Source organism: Dipodomys spectabilis, unplaced genomic scaffold (assembly GCF_019054845.1).
Source record: "Dipodomys spectabilis isolate Male_0828 unplaced genomic scaffold, ASM1905484v1 ptg000026l, whole genome shotgun sequence".
Lineage (NCBI taxonomy): Eukaryota > Metazoa > Chordata > Mammalia > Rodentia > Heteromyidae > Dipodomys > Dipodomys spectabilis.
Window position 1 is genome coordinate 754,415 of NW_024870703.1, and position 9,008 is coordinate 763,422.

Sequence of the window (9,008 nt, forward strand, 5' to 3'; positions counted from 1 at the left end):
TTTTGGATTTTTTTCTTTTATAAATATTCTGTTCATTGTTCAAAGGCAAATTATATCTGGAACTTTGTGAAGATACTCACCTGATCATCTTCTACTAATATCTCTTCCTATCATACTTCTATTACAAAACTAATATTATTCTGCCTTGATGTAGATTTTTTTGTTATTCTTCTAGATTTTATTCTCCCTATTTTAATATTTCAACATCCAGACTACTTATTGTTCTCAGATTTTTTATCCATTTGGGTAAATAGTAGTGATTAACAGTGCTCAAGACTTGATCAATAAGACATCTTATCTAAGCCTTCTTAGAAGTCTTTCTATATTGCCTTTACCATGTAAGATATTTTTTCAAGCATTTTGAATAAATTGTAAGTGTAATGCAATAGATTTGAGAATTTTAAAAGAAATTTATACTCTTTTGTGTTTAAAAGTAAAAACATATTAGGATGTTCTAGTAGTTTGTTTTTGCAATGATTGGATTCTTTAAGTAACTTTATGTGTTTAGAAGTGAAGTTATTTCCTAAAAACTAGTGTGGCATTAAGATGTTAATTTAATTGTTTGGAAATAACAGATTCACATTAAAAAGGTTTATAACACATTCTTTCTAGTGTTATGTAGCTGCATGTGTTACTATAAAAAATGTACTTCCTAATAGGTAGTTTGTCAGATATTACAGGCGATTGTTTAAGAATTTGGATAAAATTCATAAGTATTGAATCCTACAATGGCAGGAATATAATTTTTCACTTAAGCACATCCAATTTTATGTTATATGTAATACATTCAGATATTAAATCATGACTCTGAAGCAATACAAATGCTTAGTACATATTTTCAACATTAAAGAAAAAAATAAGCCTATAGTCCTAGCCACTCTGAAAGCTGAGATTAAGAATTAAGTTTTGTAAAATAGGGAACCAACTCAGATGCCCCTCAGTAGATGAATGGATCAAGAAAATGTGTATGTATATATACAATGCAATTCTATTCTTCTACCAGAAAGAATGACACCGCCCCATTAGTAAGGAAATGGAAAGACTTGGAAAAAGTCATAGTAAGAGATGGAGGCCAGACCCAAAGAAACATAGGTCCCATGGTTTCCCTTATTTGCAATAATTAGAATACATCTAGGATAATCTTATCAGATGAGCAGAAAAGCTCAATAGCTATGTAAATATGACCATATAAGATGATGCTAAGGGAAATGAACTCCAAGACATGGACAGGAGAGGTTTTTCTTTGTTGTTGTTTTTAATGTACTATGTGATTTTTTTTGTTTCTTTTGTATGTTCTTCCCCCTGTGTTATATCCTCTGTTGTCAGTGTATTTGATTTCGGTTCCCTGGTATTGTGTATACATTTATTTGAATTAGGGAAGGGAAATGGAACAACAGAATGGTGAGACAAAGGACAAGGAGGGAACCAATGCAGCAGCGATGTACACAAGACAATATGTTGGAAACAATCTGTGCGAATTGGAGGGGTTGGGGAGAAAAATGAGGAAAGGGGTAACAAGTTTGATAAGAAATGTACTTATTACCTTACTTATGTAAATTTAATCCCTCTGTACATCACTGACAATAAAAAGGTTATAAAAATTTAAAAAAAAGAATTGAGCTTCAAAGCCATCCTGGAAAGACAAATATGAGGGATACATCTCTAATTAGCTAGCAAAAAGCCAGAACTGGAGGTATGTCCTAAGGGGTAGAGTGCTAGCCTGACGAAAATAGCTAAGCAAGAGTATGAGGCCTAGCATAAAACAAAGCAAAACAAAAAACCCTCATCAATTTGAGTATGGTAATACCTAACTTTTTTATTATCTGTTGGAGAGAATACGAACATCATTATTTTTACTTTATTTATTCTTCCAAGTTTACACTCAAATCAAGTTAACACTAGTCCTTAGAACTATAATGCTTAAGAAACTGTTGTGAATTTCTTCTCACCTCATCTGACATGTGAAAATATTTTCTTCTTCAGAAGAAATTTAATGCCATTTAGCTGTAGTATATAATTACTTTGCTTGTGCTTTCTTCCTATACCATATTTTCATTGAGAATTTCTCTTGGATTTCATATATATAAACCAATATCTGAGTACTTTATAAATAACCCTAGTCTCATTTGAAAAAAATGTTCAATGTTTTAGAATATCTACAAATATTTCGTATTTTTTCTGGTCTGATTCCAAGTGTTAAAGATGTAATTAAGGAGCCTACCACTCTGGGGGCTCTGATGAGTAGAGATCAACATTAACCATGGCTTCCTAAACTGTTGTTCTCTATACACTTTCTAGTATTATGCAAGTGGAAGAATAATCTCTCTCTCCTTGCCCATCTTCCTTACATTTGATTTTCCTTCCTCATCTCCTCTTTTCTTGGCAAGCCATGTTCAGGTCTAGACAATCAAGACAGATTTCACATGAAGGTTTGAGGTAGAATTATTCCCTGCAATATACAATAGAGATGGTCCAATATTGAGTCTGAAGACTTTTAGTGCCTTCTGGCCCAGTGTTATTATGAAAGAACAGTATTTGCTTCTGGGGAGAGTTTGATGGACCAGAACTCTTAGAGTTTGAGTTGAGGGTACGCTGAAGTCTGTCAGATAAAGTTATTGATTTAGAGTCATCTGGAACTTCTTTAGAAGACAGTGGACATGGAACAGCCTTCCAAAAGATAGGAAAGAGTGAGTTCCATATAAAGGGTTGAACTGAGGAAAAGTAAGAGGAAGAAAGAGAGTGAGAAGAGAGAAAAAGAAAGCCATCATCCAAGTTTCTGTCAGTGCACCCTTTGCAAATAGTCTCATTCTATAAACCTGTAAAAGACAATGGTGAAGAATTTCTTCCCATGGAACTCAAGAGGAAAAATTTTAAGGAATAATTTTCACTGTGACATTCAGCCTTAGAAAGAACCATTTTCTCCTCATTTAAGAAAACTATTATGAAAGTGAAAATGAAGTGGAGATTTGGGGAAATGAATGTCTGCTCTGGTCATATTATTGGCCCTAATGAGACTTTATGACTGGAATAACTTTTAATACCAAGGTTTATTTTCTCCTTGGAAAATTCTGTAACACAATGGGAACCATTTTCAAGTGTATTCCATTTTTATAACATTGCTATTTTCCCATGGGCTCTTTAAGATGTCACTTCTCTGCACGTGGTATTTGTAGCCAGCTCCTTCTTTTATTTAGCCTCTGGGCTCTTAAACATGTCACCTATTTACACATAGTACCTACAGCCCCAAACTGCTAATTTTCATGAGCTTTACAGCAAAGTCTCTCTCACACAGTATAACCTGCCAGGTTCTAGAGCACTTCTGCTGAAAGCACTCAAATCAAAATCTACTCCTTCAATACAGGTAGGTCTCCCCTGTCTATCCTAATCTACTGTGAACCTTGCCTCTGCAGTTCCTTAGAGTTTTGTAGTCTATTGTACAATACTTGATATCACTGACTGAACTCCAATTTTTACTTTCAGCCTATAGGCACAGAAAGGTTTGATATCATTCCTTCCATCTTAGGAGTCACAGTCCTACACGACAAAAAAAAACAGGCTAGAAGGGTAAAGCACAACAGATTTATTACATCAAAGGTTTGAATCTTGTGGAAGCTTTCAGAAATAAAACCCCAAACCTTCAAAGAAAATTGCCTACTTTTATGTTTAGAGTTGCTGAAGAATGGAAAGCCATATAGAATTGTTATTGGGCCAAAAGGACTATTGATAGCAATAGACAAGGAGGAAAAATCCAGCAAGGAATGTTCATTGTGATTCTTCTTGTCGTCTCTGTAGAATTTCTTCCTCCCGGGTACAGAGCAGATAGGTTAGAAACAGCCAGGTCTTATATAGAAAGATGAAGGAAGATCCGAATAATATTTCTATGTACATTGGCTAGCTAAGGTTGCCAGTTTCCATCCTAAGAAGGATGAATTCTGGTTTATATGGCCTACTCTGAAGAAGAAAGGGGAGCAAGAGAAAGAGGGGCAGGAGAAAGTCTTATACATGGTTTCTGTCCTGTAGTTTCAAACTCTCAAGCCAAGCACCGTACTTTGAGGCATCAATTTCTGGGCTCCAACATTGCTGAAAGGCAGTGGTCATTACCTTTCAGTGAATTCTTGTTTACCATTTTGTATTGCTTTGCTTGTGTTAGTATCAGGGCTTGAAAGGAGTGCCTTGATTTCTACCTCAGCATTTTTTTTTTTTTTTGCTCATGGCTGGCATTCTACCACTCAAACAGTCCCTCCAGTCCTACATTTTACTGGTTAGTTAGACAGGAAGTCTTGTAGACTTTTCTGCCTGGGCTGGCCTTGAACAGTTATTCTCCAGGTCTCAGCCTCATGAGTAGTTAGGATTGTAGGCCTGAGCTATTGGTGCCCAGGTTCCTTTCACCTTTTGTATATTTACCTTGGTACCAGGCATAGGATATTGAGGAAATACTTATTGAATTATATCTTTCCTGAATAGGAACAGTAATGACAAGTTAAATTACTCAATTTACCTGAAAAACACATGCAGATAAAGAAGAGCAACATACTCATAGTTTAAGCACCAATAGTTCCTCTTCTATAATTATTATAAATCACAGCCTGAACATTTAAACCAGTCAAAATTTCTTTATATCTCCAGCATGAAATCCAATCAAGCATTTGCTTGCTGCTGCTTTCTACATCCGCCTCCAAGCATCCATTGTAACATATATTCTAATTGTGATTATTTTTAATGGTTTCATCGTGTTGCTCTTAACACAAAGTTGCCCTGGTAAAAGTTGTTTTTAATTCAAAGCTCTAGATTATCCTGGCATATTGCATTATTTATAATTGCAACAGTTATTTTGCCAACAGCTTCCAAAAATAATTAAATGCAATCAGGAAGCTTTAACCTATTGTTGCATCTACAGAAGATGGTCCTCCAGTTTAACCTTCCTCTGAACCAAGCTCTCTTGTTCCCTAGCAGTAGGGAAGCACAAAACCTTTTGTGATGTTTTATTCTCCTTTCCCCAAATGAAATATGAGCTCCATTTTCACCTTTCCATAGAGCTCTATCCTCTTGGTATTAAGCAATAAGAGGGCTCCCTGCCAGGAATCTGTATGTGAAACCTGACCTCAGGATTAATTTATTTAATCTAGTATGATATCTTCCTTAATTCCAACTTGCCTACGACACCTGTTTAAAATTCCTTCCATACACTAATAAATTTCCCAGTCTAATTTAAAATACATAATTTGGAGGGTTTTATCCTGTGAGTCTGGGATGAGCTTTAATGTCCTCTGCTTCATTGTCCCTTTAGCTATTAATTTCTTGTCTCAAAGCCTTTCTGTTGGGTTGAAATCTTCTGCCATTAACTTGGATGCTTTGCTTGTAACCTCTATTTTTTCTCAGTTAACCTCATATGCTCAATAATATCACTTGCTCCTGGCTATCTCTTATTTCCCAAGTTGATCCATATTTTTATTAAAACTTCAGATTTGAGAAATCTTTTTGAACTGTAATTATTTCTTCATGATTGTTTCTCTATTTTCAGTGTAAGTTACTTTTACCTCATACAAGAGTTATCAGAATAAAATATAGACTGCTATTTAGGCCTTTAAATGGAAGATACTTTCCATTATTAATTTTTAAATGTGACAGCATTAAGAAGGAAATTCAGGGTTATTCACTTGGAAAGTTAGATTTCTCACATGTTCAGACATTCATATAGAGCTGTGAAACCATTTTCAAATATATTTTTGGCTTTACTTTTTATCCCTCTTTGTTTCTTTTTTATTATATTTAAGTACTTTTACAAAGGAGTTTCAATTCAAGATGCTAATGTATGAGCACACTACAGCTTGATCAGTGTCACCCCTACCACCATTCCTGTCCAACTCTCCCAACCCCACCCATTTCCTACATTTACCTGGTTCTCTTTTCACATAAGTACATTGAATATTCTTGGCATTTCTTTTACAGCATGTAATACTGATGATCTCAAGAAATCAACAAGAGCCTGTTTCATCCTATATCTTGGTTTTAAAAGGTAATATAGTATTACTATCTTTAAAATTGTTTCATTGTATTTCTATAATCTAAAAGTTGATATTGCTGTATTGATAATAAAATCTGCCTTTGTTGAATTCACCTGACTGGATGAATATTAACATACGTTGTTCCTTTTAAATCCAGACAACAAAGTACATACTATTTGTCCTGATTTTACAAATGAGAAAAATGACAGCTCTGATAATGTTCATTCCTGGAAATCTGTAAGATAGTTTAAGTCACTGGGTAGCATCCAAGCATTGGGGAAAAGGTAGCTTAAATACTATCTGAATATGCTCTGGTAGCCTTTTTATTAAACTATTGGCATTGCTAAAATCTCTCTTCAAAATTCCATAGCAATTAGACCATTTCATTTAACTGTCTTAAAACCGGAAATGTTCAATCTAGTATTTAACAGTCCCTATCTATTAGTGCTACCAGCTTTCTGATCTGTGGCATTCCTGGTAATCTGAGTGAAGGAGTGTTGTAAGAAGGACTAATAGCTTTCCCTTTTCCTCTTTTAACCTCAGGCTAGACCAGTGACTTCCTTTCATTCCTTGATGACATGTCTGTGTGAAGTGTTCAGGTTTTTTTTTCTTTCTTTACAAATTCTGCTTATTTGATTGTGGAAGTGAAAAAAGTATAAGGAAGTAAAAGAGGGAGGGAAAGATAAAAGGACCTACTTTCTCCTTTTTTAACACAAAGAATTGATGATTAGAGTTAACAACTTTACATTCACAATATTCTTTTCCTATAGAAAAAAAATTTGTCAGAAAACAACTGAGATGTGTGAATGCATAAATCGGGAGAAATAGAGAGCTGCTATTGTCCTTAGGCACCTAGGTTCGAAAAGTAGTGACTTGTCTCTCTAGAGGAAAAAAAAAAACTTCTTTGTGATGCTATTTTAAATATTTATGTATACACTATCATTTCTGTTTTTCCAGGGTTTTTTTTAGTCTGTCATGGGGCTTGAACTCTGGGCTTGGGCACTGTCTCTATACTCTTCAGCTCTAGGGAAGCGCTCTACCACTTGAGCCACAGCACCACTTCCTGTTTTCTAGTGGTTTACTGGAGATAGGAGGCTCACAGACTTTCCTGCCTGGGCTGGCTTTGAACTGTGATCCTCAGATCTCAGCCTCCTGAGTAGCTAGGATTACAGGCGTGAGCCACCAGCACCCAGCTACACTATCATTTCTTACCAAGACAAGCTACAAATTTTACTTTTAAAGTATACATTGATGTCAGGTTAATTTTATTTTTTAAAAGTAAGAGGTGGTAGGAAGAGAAACAAAATCAATTTTTTGAAATATCAATATTTTAAAATAGAGGAAATCAATTAAGAAAAGCTAGAAAAAAAATTGACTAGCTGGATACCCTGGTTAGAGAAGGCTTAATTTTGAAAGGTCCATTCTTGATCTACCTTTTCTAGATGATATCATTAGGACTTCCTTCTTAAGTTACTTTAAAAAGGTAGACAAAAAGATGGATTCTGGAAGATGTTCATATGTCTTTCATCTACTGTTTTAAAATTTGTTCGCTTGGATATCATTATTAAAAAGAGAGAAAGATTTATTTTTCTTTCAATTATCACTGACAAAGAAGAAAGTAGAAATAACGACAGAAAATTAGAGCATCATTGTTTTTGGTAAAAATGCTTAGAATTGTTGACATGTTATTGATAGGAGTCATAGAATAGCAATTGAGATTTTTTGCTCAAGGCTTTCAGCTTGAGCAAACCAAGTAAGTTTAAAAATCAAGTCATCTTCTTTCAGGCAAATGAATTATCAATTCAAAAATACATGAAACTAGTGAAGTATATTTAGTTGGTTTAGTGAGGATGACATTATGATATTTTTCCAAAATCACCATTAAAGGAGAGCTGGGTATTATGAGTGGGCAATAATTATGAGTGTAAAGATGAACTTAGTATCAATATGTCCAGAAATATTGATATGTTTTTTATTCAGTCAGATGACACAACCATTCACTACTTTCCATTAATTAATTGATGACTAAACAATGAATCCTTTGAGTATTATTATTTGAAATAATAATCACATTACATATTTTGTTGGTATATACAAACTGGACAAAGAGAGTTCATCATGGAAATTCACACCTGCATATATTAAACTTTCATCAGGTTAATTCTCCCCTTCTTGTGCTTGTATATTCTAGAAAAACACTGAGGAATGATTTCCAAAAAAAATGTGGCTTATGTGACAACAAAAATCTTATACAGGTTTTATACTTAATTAAAAAATATAAAATCTGAAATTCTGTAAAATCTGTTAGAGCATGATGCAGACCACAACATAAATTTCCGTACTTGACCTCATGTGTCTGTAACAGAGGTACATCAAAAATATTGTGCCAGTAGCACTTGTGTGTGTGTGTGTGTGTTTAATTTGTAACAAAGCTTTACAAACAAGTGCAAACAGTAAATCCTCTTTTGCAACCAGAACTCGTTGTTGAGTGTGAGATTTTGGTACAAATAATAAGGATTATAATTCCTACAATAGTTGGCAATATGGGGATTTGTTAACTCACACAGGTTGGCTCTGAGAATAAAGTTGATGTAAAATTTAAAAAAAAAATCTACCTTCAACCTATATGTTTAATGTACATATAAAACATAAACAAGGGCTGGGAATGTGGTGTAGTGGTAGAGTACTTGCCTAACATGTATGAGACCCTGGGTTCAATTCCTCAGTGCCATATGAATAAAAATAAGTAAAAGAAATAAAATTAAAAGAGAATTCTTTAAAGAGCTCTCACTCATTACCTTGCTTAGTTCAGAAGTATCAACTATAGCAAAGCCAGTGAGAAATCAGCCATATATTAGTTATCTATCTACATGACTTCCACATGTTTTTAAAAAACACATAAATTATTTTCATATTTAGACTTAAGTGTCTAAGGTATCATACACACAATGCATACACATACACATATATTCCAAGTCTTAGAAAAATCTATAATAAAAATAC

The 9,008-nt window shown here is 34.1% G+C and overlaps 1 non-coding gene across 1 annotated transcript; it reads left to right on the plus strand.

The window, feature by feature from the left end:
• The first annotated feature begins 8,396 nt into the window (after positions 1-8,396).
• Positions 8,397-8,527, plus strand: LOC122104605. Its single transcript, XR_006146960.1, has one exon. It is a non-coding gene; the product is annotated as a small nucleolar RNA SNORA40 (small nucleolar RNA).
• The last annotated feature ends 481 nt before the right edge of the window (positions 8,528-9,008 follow it).